This window comes from Mesoplodon bidens, assembly GCF_964165515.1.
Source record: "Mesoplodon bidens genome assembly, chromosome: 17".
NCBI lineage: Eukaryota > Metazoa > Chordata > Mammalia > Artiodactyla > Ziphiidae > Mesoplodon > Mesoplodon bidens.
Window position 1 is genome coordinate 36,423,581 of NC_138174.1, and position 15,600 is coordinate 36,439,180.

Genomic DNA, 15,600 nt, shown 5'->3' on the forward strand with positions numbered 1-15,600 from the left:
GTAACCAACTTGCACAGAAAATGTTTTGTTTGTTGCCTGTCTAGCTTTTTTCTTGTAAGTGTGAGATCTGCTCTTTTTCAGCTTTCTCTATGTTTGAGCTGAAACAGGATTTCAACAGTAGGTAATCTTAAGTAAAATGTATTATACTAATTGATATCTTTAGGAAAAAATCATATGATTATCTCCATATGTACTGGCACATTTGTTAAAATTATTCATTCTTTCTTGATTAAAAAATAAATGAAATAAACCTAGATAGATACTTTGACAATTACATAAAACTATGTATCTCAAACTGAAAGCCATCCTTGTATTTACTGGGAAAATGATGAAAGTATTCCTTTGAAAATCAAGAAAAGATAAATATATCCATTATAATTTTTTTTAAAAGAATACATTTTATTTATTTATTTATTTATTTTTGCAGTACGTGGGCCTCTCACTGTTGTGACCTCTCCCGTTACGGAGCACAGGCTCCAGACGCACAGGCTCAGTGGCCATGGCTCATGGGCCCAGCCACTCTGTGGCATCCCATAGCTGCTTTGTGGGATCCTCCCGGACCGGGGCACGAACCCGTGTCCCCTGCATCGGCAGGCAGACTCTCAACCACTGCGCCACCAGGGAAGCCCTCCATTATAATTTTTATCATTTTTTATTACACTATAGATATTAGCCAGCAATGATAGCAAAGAAAAAAAATAAAGTATATTTGCAAATGATATAATTTTAGTTGAAAAACTATTTAAATATAAGATAATTACGGTGGCCACAGTATTAGTCTGCTGAAGCTGCCATAACAAAATACCACAGACTGGATGACTTAAACTGCAGAAATTTATTTTCTTACAGTTCTGGAGTTCAGAAGTCCAAGATCAAGTTGCTATCAAGGTTGGTTTCAGGTGAGGTCTCTCTTCCTGGCTTACAGAAAACGACCTTCTTGCTGTTTCCTCCCATGGCCTTTCCTCTGTGTACATAAATTAGATCTTGCTACTCCTCTGCTCAAAGAACTCTACTGATTCCCCATTTCAGTCAGATGGAAAGTGTTACATTTCCCACCTGTGAGTACTTCTTAGAATCCAGCATTACACTTTGGCTCACTCTGTTCCAGCTACATGGGTTTTCTTAATGTTCCTGACATTTTCCAGTGAATATGTTTCCTATATCTGATCTTTATCCTTCCTAGAATATTCTTCTCTTGATAACTAGATGGTTATCTGGCACATTTAATCAGTTCCTTTTGCACAACTCACCTTCTCAGTTAAGCATTTTCAGGCCACTTTATGTAAAACTGCAAACCATAAACATATTTCTTTTGTTTATCATCTGTTGCCCCGATGGACTAAGTGTTACATGGGTGAAGAAACGTTTATCCTCTTTGTTCCTTGGTTTATCCCCAGTGCCTGGAATGGTACCGGGAACATAATAGGTATCTAAAAATATTTGTTGAATAAATAAATTAATATGCAACATGTAAGAAAATATGTAATTAGTGATGCCATTTGTAATGCCAAGAATATAATTAACTGCCCAAAGCAATATTGATATCTGTGAAAGAAGAAATCCTAAAATAGTCTTACTGAAATAGAAGAAAGCTTGAATTAATTTGTAAAAGTACTCTTCTGAAATTTCAATTTAAAATATGTCAATTTCTCTTTAAGCCAATATAAGAAGTGTCATATGATTGCAATAAAACTATATTTGGAACTGCAGTTACTCATTCTAAAATTATTTTGGAAAAATAAAAAACAAATATGGCCAGGCAATTTTTTTAAGCATAGTAGTAATGTATAAACCCTGATTGATATTAAAACTTGTTTAAATATTTGGAATAGAATGGTAATGGAATGTAAAGAGAAAGGCAAATCAATGCAAAAAAAATAAGCTCTGAGGTAGAATCAAATAAGTAGATGAAAGATAGATCAGTGGAAATCTTTGATGTTGGTCTTTAACAATAGAGATGGTGTGTAATATGCTGACTACTTCATTCAGTTAGTATATTTTTCTTTCATAGCAAGACTTTCTCAATTATTGGAACAGGACATTGCACTATATTCTGATGAATATGCCTTAATTTGTTACAGACCTATAGCAAAGAGTACATGGAGCTGCTGTTTTGAATAACAGTGGTCTAGACAACTTATTTTATTCTGCTTTGTACTGAAGTATATTTTATATATTTTAACAGATTTTTGAAGTATAGTTGATATGTGGAAAACTGCCAGAATTTACAGCATAAAATTTAATAAGTTTTGACCTATGTTCACACTTATGAAATTACCTTCACAGTCAAGCTCATGAGTATATTCATCACGCTTCAAATTTTCCTCCTGTCCCTTTGTTATACTTTCCTCCCACTCCTGCATCCCTAGACAACCATTAATCTGACTTCTGAATAGTTTGTATTTATGATAAATTTGTACAAATGAAATTATACTGTATGTATATATTTTTATTTTTTTGTCTGTTTTCTTTCACTCAGCTTAATTACTTTTGTATACATCAGTGTTGTTAGGGTATATATAATATTTGTCTCATTTAATTGCTGAATTTAATACAATTTTATGTGTTATTAGAGGTTCTTTATCCATTAATCTGTTGAAAAATATTTGGATTGTTTCCTGTTCTTTATTATTACAAATAAAACTACTATGAATGTTCATATATGTCTTTATATATGTATTTAGTGGAAATGTAAAATGGTACAAACACTTTGAAAATGACTTGGCAATTTTTAAAATAAGTTAAATAGGTGTCTATGCAATATTGAGCTATTTCACTCCCAGATATTTACCCATAAAAATTTTAAAGTATATGTTCATGCATATAATTTTTATTCAATATACAAATTCCAAGTATTTTGTCTCTATAGGTGCACTCACAAATGTGAAAAATGATGTGTGTATAAGTATGTTATTGTAGCATTGTACTTAGTAGAAGATTGGACACTACCTATGTTCTTAAAGTAAGGGAATAAATTAATCTGGAGTACATTAATTAAAATAAATGCACATTAATAAAATTGATAATTTAGAAATATTTTTATTTTTAATGTTTATTCTATTTCTAGTACTTAATTTTATTTCTAGTAGTTTTATTTCTATATATTTATATAAGATGATATCCAAAATATGTGAAAGGTTCAGCACAGCATATTAAAGAGTGAGTAAAATAATTAAACAATTTTCTTGGGATAAAAGTTTATACTTTTAGGGCTTCCCTGGTGGCTCAGTGGTTGAGAGTCCACCTGCCGATGCAGGGGACACAAGTTTGTGCCCCGGTCCGGGAAGATCCCACATGCTGCCAAGCGGCTGGTCCTGTGAGCCAAGGCCGCTGAGCCTGCACATCCGGAGCCTGTGCTCCACAACGGGAGAGGCCACAACAGTGAGAGGCCCGTGTACCACACACACACACACACAAAGTTTATACTTTTAGTAGTAAAATTATTTTTCACTCCTTTGTTAAGCAAGATATACCTAGAGTGCTTGCTTTTATGGATTTTCTATATTACTTCTTTATGCATACATTTCATTCTGAACTATTTTGTCACTTCAACAGCAAAACTATAAGAAAGGATGCAATAAAGAATTTCCTTCTGCTTGTGTAGGTGTGTCTGTGTGTATAAAATGCTAAATGGATTAATAGTAAGATGTCTCTTTATTTAATACAATATTATAATACCTATTAAGTAGAAAATCAATGATAGATGTTCACTAACATTTCTGTTTGTTTTGTAGTTAAAAAAGAACAATTAACCAAGAATAATCAGATCTTAATTATTCCAGAAAGAATCTGAGAAAACTATTTATCACCCTAATGATTTCAAGGAACAAAATATTTTTAAAATGTAGGCTTTGGATTTTTTTAAACTTTAAATAAAACTACCTGGGGAGGGATTCCCTGGTAGCACAGTGGTTAAGAGTCTGCCTGCCGATGCAGGGGACACAGGTTCATGCCCCTGTCTGGGAAGAACCCACATGTCGCAGAGCGGCTGGGTCCATGAGCCGTGGCCGCTGAGCCTGTGCATCCGGAGCCTGTGCTCTGCAACGGGAGAGGCCACAACAGTGAGAGGCCCACACACTGCAAAACAACAACAACAACAACAAAAACAACTACCAGGGGTAGTTTTTAAATTAATGTTCTTTTTGTTATTTTTGAATTTCAAAATTCTGGAACACACATATGTGACATTTTCTAAATAATTTAATTTTAAAGCAATTTTAGATTAAAATTCATTGCATGCAAAATATTAACACAATAAGCTTTTGGAATATAATTTTAAATTCTATTTTACATTGTATTAGAAATAATTTATGAGAAAATTTGTTAATCTTGCTAACTCTAAGGAAACAGTATTTTAGATGTTACATTCTCAACTAAAATTGAAAGCAATGTGTCTTATTATTTGCTTAAGAGATTAAAAATAGGATCTCTCCAAATAGTTTGTAGGAAGATGGGGTGGCCTTTATACCAAGGTTTAGTGTGAAATCATAGCTTTAGAATAGAATCTAAAAATCAGAAATTCAATGTCATGCTGATATATTGAGAGGAAACTAACAGGAATCTGTTGAATTAGAGCACCATTAACCATAAAAACTATTTACTTCCTACAAGATTCCTTTTAAACAAATAACCCTCCACATTTTTTCCTAACATTTAGAATGCTAAAATGCTGAAATAAGTGACTGAATTTTATGACTCTGAATGGGGCAATGTGGGTGTTAATTTAATGCATTTTATAATAAGAAGAAACCTCTATTGATTAACTATTTATTCCTAAATTAGTATGCAAAAGTCCAGTGTCATTAGTTCCAAATTATTAATAATGTACTTTAGGTTTAAAATGGTAAAATGAGTTAGTTAAATCTATCAGCAAATTAGCAGTGCTCTCAGGTTTAGGAATAATATAACTAGTTCACAGCTTTAGATTGACTAAGCCCATTAAACACTCACACTTGCTAGGTCAAGCAAATGATACTTTCACATCAGCAGAAATTAGTTCTATAGTAGGAAAAATAATCTCTGAAAATAGATTGGCTGGACTCATCCATTTTTACACATTGTAGACTTGCCAATCCAGACAAAACCTGATGCTTGAAAATGCATATATATGGGAACATAAACCATCATCTATCTTTAATATTTATTAGATTATTATATTGACTATAGTTTATTAATATTTTAATATGCCAGATGTGAAGACTTTTATATTATGTTTAACATCAAGTGTAACCTACCTTTAATACTCAATAAAGGTTTTAAAAATAAACATGCCAATGTAGCATTCGGCTGATCACTTAGCAGTCATTGAAGAAAAACCGTTTAGAGGTGGGATGAGGAGGACTAAAGTGAAGAAATAAGAAGCACTGTATAAAGAGGAAAATCTTTTATAGGGACTGGTATTACAAGTAACATACAGCGAGAAAAACATCTTTATCTATAAGACAAAAACAACCTTTCACTTGAAATGTAAATTGAAAATAAAGAATCAGCATAACAAAGTAACTACTTTGATAGAAGAACATTCAGCAGAACAGCATGTAATCAATGCAGTACATGGAGAATGCATTGTCCTCAGAATTAAAATTACCAAAGAAATTATATGTAAATGAGTAAGAATGCATAAGAAAGAAATAGAGGATAAAAGAAACTAGCTAAAAAAATCTTGCAGAAAATTCAGTACAAGTCTAGATGATAATTACTGAAAACAGAGATACTTGCAAAAAGATCTGCAACATTCTTATAATTTGCATTTACAAATGTTATGAGAAGATGACAGATAAAGATAATGGAACTTAGATGTGTCTCTTAGAGCCACTCTGTTTGCAGTCTATAATAAATAACAAAGTGAAGGCCTTGATGTTTAAAAGTAAAAATTTATGATATATAGACTATTTACAATTAATCAGTATTGTGATTTTAGTGTATCTGGTTATGATTTTATGAACGTTTATATTAATATATTATGAGGGAAATAATTCTGGAAACACAAAGAGACATTGATTATACTAGAAAATCTTGAAGTTTATATCAGAAATACCTGAATTTGGTGAACTAGTGCCTGCTTGGCTACTACACTTAAAAGTAGATAAAATACCATAATGCATACATTCTGGGTAGAGAGTGAATTTTTTTTAGTAGAATGAGTTTCTAAATTTCAATAAATATATGCCTCAACATAGAAACATAATAAATGTCAGATAATCTTAAAAGTTCAACATCTATACATTTTGTTAAGCTATATCTACATTTCAAAATCAATGAGACATTCTAAGAAGATGAGTTTCATTCATATTAATTTCTATATTTAATGGAAATACAAATATATGATGTCATGCATTAAAACAAGCACTTATCTTTTATTTGCAAGGAATGGTATTCAGACTTTGTACATTTAGTCATATAAATGACTCATCAGTCGTTATGTCTTTTTTTTTTTTGCCTTCTGTTGTTTTTGTTAACAAGTTAATAACTAAAAGGATGTTGCCTATAGTTAAAAGCATACATAATGGCTCATCTCAGGGAACCCTGCCCCCTCTGCCTGAATGTTAATTAAAATACTTTTGCTCAGCTCACAGGGAAACATCCTGACCCAGCTCACCTGTGAATGGCTGCAGGAAAGAAGAAATTAACACATCCCCTCCTCTAGTCTTGCAAAACCAGGAGATATTTGCAAAACTTATGGTCTCCTTAATGTTACCTTCTTACCTCCCCTACTGTCTGTTCTATAAAAGAAACTAGGATCCAGACCCCAGTAAGATGATTCTCTAGGACTCTAGTCCACCATCTTCTCGGACTCCTGGCTTTCTGAATAAAGTCATTATTTCTTGCTCCAGCACCTCATCTCCCAATTTATTGGCCTGTCATGCAGTAAGTTGAATGAGCTTGGACTAGGTAACACCTTGATGCTTAGCTGTATACTGAACAGCAGAAAACATAAACATCTCTTGAGTCTCACAGTAAGGGTTTTCTGATTGAATGGGTCTGAAGCTGGTTCCTAGAATCTGTAGTTTTTAGGGGACTGTTGACTGAAACCACCTGCCTTGGACAGGCCTGCTTGCCTGAGTTGTCTCACAACAGAAGGTCCCTATATGGAACATGGTACTGCTGCTGAAGACTAACCTGGAGAATTCTGAAGAGGTCAAAAGAGGGAGGAGATGACCAACCTCCCAGCGTCTTTCTCGCTGAAATCCATCTTGGTTGAGAGAGGCTTGCACCACCAGGAAGGACCGAGTCAGTCTATGGGCCAAGAAGGTGATTGGCCAGAGACAAGCAGGAAACCAACCCCATGGCCATAAAACATGAGACTGCAAGCCACATGCAGTGCAGTTCTCCTGGATTCCCTTACCCTGTGGCTATCTGTCTGGGTGCCCCTTCCCAATAAAATTTCTTGCTTTGTCAGCACATGTGTCTCCTCAGACATTCATTGCTGAATGTTGGACAAGAACCCATTTTCAGGCCCTGGAAGGAGTTCCCCTTCCTGCAACATAGTTATAAAAGAAAATATACCAAAAGCAAAGCAAAGCAAAACAATCAAACAAAACAACTTTTCCCAGGTAATGCAGATGATCAGTAAATTTTAAATACCAGTGCTTACAGCACATATAATGTCAAAGTTAAATAACTTTAACTGTTTCTTTAAGTAACTAGAAATGTCTTAAAGAGTTAAAGAAGTATGGTTATAGGATTATTAAAAATGTTGCTAATTAAACATGGAACTGATTTTGAAATTAGTACAATTAAAATTACTAGTTATATTAAGATATTTAAGAAATTGAAAATGTAAAAAATATTATTAAAATAATTATTAAAAATACATTTTTACTTAGTGTGACTTATTATATTATTATTATTAAAATATTATTAAAAATACATTTTTACTTAGTGTGACTTATTCTAGGAAAAAATAATTACTTGCTATTAGTATATCCACTAATATAATTCATCAGAACAATGGATCTATTGAGGAACATCAAATGTTTTTCTCTGCAAATGCCAAATGTTATTTATACAGATATATTTTATTTATTCTCCTTCAGTTATTCCTTGGAAGAATTGAGCTCTTCTCTATATAGGAAAGCTAATAATAATATTTATTTATTATAATTTATCATTTAAAATTTAATGTATTTATTGAAAATACTTTATTAATTCATCTGTAGAGATTCTTTAAATCAATTTTTTTTCTAAAAATATGTGTAAATTACCACTTGCCAAACACTCTATATTTTTGCATTTGGTCTGTGTGCTTCTATTCATTCCATTGTCAACTGAAAAAAAAACACAACCTAAAAGTTGAGAATTACATTTTATTCAGTGGGCTTCCTGAAGCCTTCAAGCCCAAGAGGCAGCCTCTCAGATAACTCTAGGGGACTGCTCCAAAGAGGTAAGGGAGGAGCCAGAGTATGTAGGAGTTTTATAACAAAAAACAGGTAGTCAGAACATCAAAAGATTACTGTTGATTAAAGAAAACCAGACATCTCAAGTTAATTAATGTAGTGCTTTTCTATGTGTGGGAAGATGCAAGAGTCTGGACTCATTGAAATCATTCCTTTGATATGCACCTCAGCTATCTGGGGCCAGTATCCTGTGCTTTCCAATTCTGACGCTCCTCAGGGTGCATCACTGGGGGTAGCTGCAGTGGTTGACTGCTTGATGGCCGGCATCGTGTTTCCATCCTGATTTTCCTCAGGGTTCACCCTTGGGGGTGGCTGTAATGGATGACGGTTTGATGGACGCAACATCCATTGTTTATTGATATGGATGGGTGGAATTCTTAGTCCACACCATCTTTTGGGGATTTTGTTAACATCAGAGCTTTGAATAAAGATTACCTATTAACTTTTCATTACTCATGAGTAATTGGGAAGACTTGTACTATGAAGCTTAAAAGATATAAAGTTCTCCACTTTCTGCCTATGAGATACAACTTAATCTACCACTTTAGAGTACTAATTCTATGATAGATCTAAACATTAAAGGAACGTAAACTATGTTGTGCTAATAAAATAGCTGTAATGAGGGTTTCCCTGGTGGTGCAGTGGTTGAGGGTCCGCCTGCCGATGCAGGGCACACGGGTTCGTGCCCCGGTCCAGGAAGATCTCACATGCCACAGAGCAGCTGGGCCCATGAGCCATGGCTGCTGAGCCTGTGCGTCCGGAGCCTGTGCTCCACAATGGGAGAGGCCACAACAGTGAGAGCCCCGCGTACCACAAAAAAAAAAAAAAAAAAAAAAAAAATAGCTGTAATGAAAAACACATTTGTGGTAAATCATACCACTAAGACACAATATTGTAAAATATATACTGATATAAGAAATTAGATTAGAAATAAAGATGTATTGCTGCAATTCCAATTAGAAATAAAATAGTACATACAAATACTGCTTATTTAATATAGAAAACACTGGCATTTAATATAGAAAATATTGGTATAGAAAAGCACTGTTCAACATGCATTTCTCCCCCACCTATCTTGCTAGTAGAACATCGCTTTCTTTCAGGTCTCCCACCCTATTCAATATGACTCAGAGGATGGTGACCTCATCCTCTGCTCCAAGTTAACTCTGTTGACCAGGTTTGTCCTTTGATCTGCATGAACCCGGAGAGTTCCCCATGGTCATACATGATTTTCTCATTGGATAGTGTCCTTACTTGGGATGCATATCTTTAGTATCCCACTTTCTTTTTGTGGGACTCTAGTAGGCTAGATATAACCTTGGGGTTGAAAAGTCATAGGCTATTTCAGGTCATGCTGGGGTTTGGGGGCAAGGTAGTAGTCTTCAAAATTTATTAGATTTATGGTTTAGCTGTCATATGAGAAAATAATTTATTATTATGAAAGACCTTTTGAGTGAGGTTTTCTCTTGCTTGGAATCAGATGCATTCTAAATACCATATAACACATATCTATGGGTTCCATACATAGTTCCATGCATTTAATTAAGCAGTTTACAGATATTAACTGATATAATTATCAAAATAACACTATGATAAATTATAGTGTTAATAGTCAGATTATTAATTAATATACAGGTTATTTTTTACAGATTAACAAATAAAACTTGCAGAGGTTTGGTAAACTGCAATTGTCAAGCAGAATGAAAGTGATTCCAAGATCCTTCTGATGTGGTCTTTATCTCAAACTTATAACTTTCTCTCCTAAAATTAAAAGATATAAACTCCTTTTTTAATTTCATAGTTCACATATTAGAAGTGCATTTAATCTATATTTTCTTTGAAACTTATAAAAACATTCATTTGAGTCAAGAAATCTTAGCACAGGAGGAAAATCTCTTGAGTTAACATTTTTAAAATAAAAAGAACCTCATTGTTTCTTATTATCCAAACTATATATAAATATAATGAGTAATTTTCAGCCTTACTGCCTTTAACATTAGGAAAAAAAACCACAATAAAAGTATAAGTAATAACTCCTTCTCCATTAAATTTTTGGCCAGTGAGTCTGAATATCTATATGATTCTATTCAAACTTTTCAATGAATAATAAATAATGCATTATTTATCTAACTATTCTATTGAATCAGATTTTGAAGTATCTTTATAGTCAGAATTCTGCTCACTTAAAACTGAAACGTATCACAGAGAGCTTTATGATATGTGACAGTCATTCAAGATAAGAGATACAAAAATAATAGCACCAGAAGAAGCAGGGAACCATGGAGATGTTAGTTATTAAACACATGTCAGTAATTTAGCTCTCTAAAAGAAGGAAAAAAATCACTCTTACTTGAAATAGACATCAAAATTTTATTAATGCTTTTGGTGTTAATAAATAGGTATCTGCCATTATTCTAAATTCTAAACATGCTTAAATTTTTTAATGTATTTTATTTGGGTCAATGTAGTTCTAGAATTAAAGAAGTCTACGTGCAATTAGCCATTTAAAACTTTTTAGTGTTTACAGATATTTTTCAAATTTATATATCATATAACACACAGCTCTGAAGGGGTATGGAATATTGGAAGAACGTAATGCTTGAGTTTTGAAATTGAGATAAATCTGAGCCAAAATATTTACTCAATAAGAAATCATAATCAGAAAGCAGAAGACAGAACCCAACTTGAAGCAGTATAATAAAACATTGTGTGAAGTAGTTATGGCAAGAATAATCAAAAAACAAAAAAAGTCAATAGGTTGAATATAACAATGGGGATAATAGTTTAATGTGATCAGTGAAGCAAGAACTCAGATTCAGGATTCCAGTTACAGTTATAATGTATGAGACCAGGCTTTAATCCTGGAAGGAAGAGTCTCTTCAAGTGTAATAATAAATTAGATGAGGTAGAGAAATTGGGCATTGTATCAAGGAAGAGGGTATGACATGGCAGAGAATGGTGGAACCAAAGTAAGTTTTGCTTATCTGTCATTTTTTTCCAGAAATGACTAGGAATATCCGTACCAGCAATGAAGCATTAAATCAGAGCAGTGCCAAAAGGAGAAATTTTTAATTTGTAGCAGAATCGCTTCTGTACAGATCTAAAGAATTCTTAAAACAATTAGTTTTGATTTCAGAGACAGGACTGTGATGTGACCAACTGTGTGATGTTAATGATAATTTTTTAGCTATTGCAAAAATGTTTAGTTTGCATTAAAATTTTATCTGACACTTCCTTTTGAAGCATAAATTCCTGACTATTACATTGTGTAGGTTGACTTTCACACACAAAAAAAGAAAAAAATATTTCTTTAAAGATAAACATAAAGTAACAGTTGGGACACGGACAAGGACTTAGGACTGTTAAGAATTTCCACTACTTGAGTAGTTTTTGTATACCAGAGTATAGTTTCTGTGGTTGTTGTAGTGGTATCTGTGTCAAGAAGAAAGCCCCTTTATTGTTCAAATGTATTTATTTATAAACAATGCATTGGTTTTGGTCCTATGATGACATAGTCAACTAGTCAGTACAATACAAGACCACAGTTGGTGACAAGTTGTATTTATGAATAAGGGCTAGAAAAAGCTCTAATCACTGACCTCAGAATTTGGACTAAACAAGTGATATTGATATATTGATATATTACTTCCCAAATTGATAAGACATGAATGTTTGCACAACTTGTTCTCTTTTCTAAAGAAACTTAACCCTTAATCCTCAAGGCTGGGTTTCATCAGAAGTTTCTTTAACCTATTCTTCATATATTTTCTATGAGGTACTCTATTATAACATCCAGTGGACAAAGGAAAGCAAGTTACTGTTGCTCGAAGAAATGTCCTATACATGTCAATTTGGCTGATAAGAGACACTGAGGTCTTCTACATCCTTCGTGATTTTTCACCTACTTGTTCTATTGATTACTAAGAGATGCTTACCTTGCAGAGTTGTCTAATTTCTCCTTTGAAAGTTCCAGCAGTATTTACTTCTTGAACTTTGAAACTTTGCTGTTAGGTACATACATGTTTAAAATTGCTATATCTTCTTGGTAAATTGAACTTTTAAATCAATTTTAATAACCATTTTATCCATGGTAATTTTCATCATCTTAATGACTACATTGTTGATACAATAGAACCATTCTAGCTTTCTGTGGGTTATATTTGTATAATATATCACTTTTAGTCCTTTTATTTTATCAATATAATTTTCACTATTAAAATATTAATCTTATTTACATCATGTAGTTGAGTAGTATCTTCTTAATCTGCCCTGAAAATCTGTCTTTTAACTTGTGTGTTTTGATCATTTTCTTTACAATACTTATTAATGTGGTTGGATTTAGGTATACCATTTTATTTGTTTTGCATTTGTCTGGTCTGTTTTTGATCAGTTTCCCCTTTTCTGCCTTTCTTTGGGATTATTTGAATATTTGTAGTGCTCCATTTCAGTTTAGATATTGGCTTCTTTGTCTGTTTCTCTTTGTATTATTTTATAGTGGTTTTGGGAATATATGTATAACATCTATAATGATATATATATATATATATATCATATACATATAAAGCACATAAACAATTACCCATATACATATATAATTGTTTATATTGTTTATTTTTTAAATTGATTTACAATGTTGTGTTAGTTTCTGGTGTACAGCAAAGTGAATATATATATGATTTTCTCTTATGTTTTATCACAGGATATTGAATATAGTTCCTTGTGCTATACAGTAGGATCTTGTTATTTATTTTATATATTGTAGTTTGTATCTGCTAATCCCAAACTCCTAATTTATCCCTACCCCACCCCCTTTCCCCTTTGGTAACCACAAATTTGTTTCTATGTCTCTGAGTCTTTCTGTTTCATAAATAAGTTCATTTGTATTATATTTTAAATTCTACATATTGTGATATCATGTGGTATTTGTCTTTTTCTGACTTATTTCTCTTTCACTTAGTATGATAATCTCTAGGTACATCCATGTTGCTGTAAATTGCATTAATTCATTCTTTTTATGGGTGAGTAGTATTCCCTTTATCCATTCATCTGTCAAGGGTCCTTTAGGTTGCTTCCATGTCTTGGTTATTGTAAGTAATGCTGTATGAACATTGGGGTGCATGTAGGTTTTCAAATTACAGTTTTCTCCAGGTATTTGCCCAGGAGTGGGATTACTGGGTCGTGTAGCAGCTCTATGCTTAGTTTTTTTTTTTTTTTTTTCCCTTTGGTCCCAATTCATGGCATGTGGGATCTTAGTTCTCTGACCAGGGATTGAACATATGCTCCCTGCAGTGGAAGCACAGAGTCTTAACCCCTGGACTTCCAGGCAAGACTTTATTTTTAGTTTTATAAGGAACCTCCATACTGTTTCCATAGTGGCTGCACCAATTTACATTTCCACCAGCAGTATAGGGGAGTTCCCTTTTCTCCACAACCTCTCCAAAATTTATTGTTCATAGAGTTTTGATGATGGTCTTTCTGACCGCTGTGAGGTGATACCCCCCACTGTAGTTTTTATTTGCATATCTTAATAATTAACCATTTTGAGCATCTTTTCATGTGCCTATTGGCTATCTGGGTGTCTTCTTTGGAGGAATGTCTGTTTAGGTCTTGGGTCCATTTTTTGATTGGGTTTTTTGTTTTTTGTTATTGGGTTATATGAGCTGTTTGTATATTTTGGAAATTAATCCCTTGTTGGTTGCATCGTTTGCAAGTATTTTCTTCCAGTCTATAGATTGTCATTTCATCTTGTTTATTGTTTCCTTTGTTGTGAAAAAGTTTATAAGTTTGATTAAGTCCCATTTACTTTTATTTCTATTGCTTTGGGAGACTGACCTAAGAAAACATTGGCACTATTTATAAAAATTGTTTATTTTTAAATTTTATACAAAAATATTCACTCTTGGTATACAGTTTTATGAATTTTGAAAAATTTAACCATCACTGCTATCAAAATAGAGAAAACAGTTCAATAATCACTACAACAATGACTCCCTCATGCTACCAACTTTATAATAATCCAAATCACCTCTCTTCTTAATCACTGGCAACCACTGATCTTTTATCCTTCATTAAAGTTTTGTTTTTTCCAGTGTGTAATAAAATTGGATTCATAGCATTTTGAGCCTTCTTTTATTTGGCAAAGTGCATTATTCAAGCTCATCCATACTGTTGTTTTTAACAAGAGTTCATTCCATTTTACTGCTGAGGAGAATTTAATTGGATATACTACAGCTTATTTATTTACCACCTTATTGGGACATTTCAGTTATTTCCAGTTTTTAGTAATTATGAGTAAAGCAACTATAAACACTTGATAATTGTGGGGTATATGTGTATCTGTGTATAAACATAGTCTTTTATTTCACTTCTGTAAATACCTAGAATTGGGATTGCTGGGTAATATGGTAATGCATGTTTATAAGAAACTTCCAAACTGTTTTCCAAATCTGATATACCATATTATTATTATTTTTTTTGTGGTATGTGGGCCTCTCACTGTTGTGGCCTCTCTCATTGCAAAACACAGGCTCGGACACACAGGCTCAGCAGCTATGGCTCACAGGCCTAGCCACTCCATGGCATGTGGGATCTTTCCAGACGGGGGCATGAACCCGCATCCCCATAATACCAATTATGCTGCTCTTCCTTTATTCCTGAAATTCCAAATTTCTATCTGGTATAATTTGCCTTCAACCTGGAAATCTTCTTTTGTATTTCTTTTGGAGCAGGTTGGTTGGTCACAAATTCTCATACCTTCCCCTAATCTGCAAGATCTTTATTTCATCCTATCCCTTATGAAGTTGATAACTGTTCATAAAATTTTGAGTTATCAGTTCTTTGATTTAGCACTTTGATTATGATGTTACTGGGCATTGTTTTCCTTCAGTTTATCTCTCCACTCCAGGGATTATTTCTCACCCTCTGGCTCCCATGGGCCCTTTTACTAGTCCACTGGCTAGAAAGCAGGAATTATCTCAGAATTTTAGCCACTCCCGCCCTTCCCTGCTCTCTTACAGTTCCATGAAACTTGGGGGGGAGTGTCTTGTGTTGAAGTGGTAAGAGAAAAGACAGAAAAAATAACACAGATTTCCCTCACACTCCATGGATCACAGGAGCCCCTTTCCTAGTTCCTCTGCATAGAGAGATGAGCTCTCTCTGTGTCTTTTTTTAAATGGAGATAAGTTGACATATAATATTGTATAAG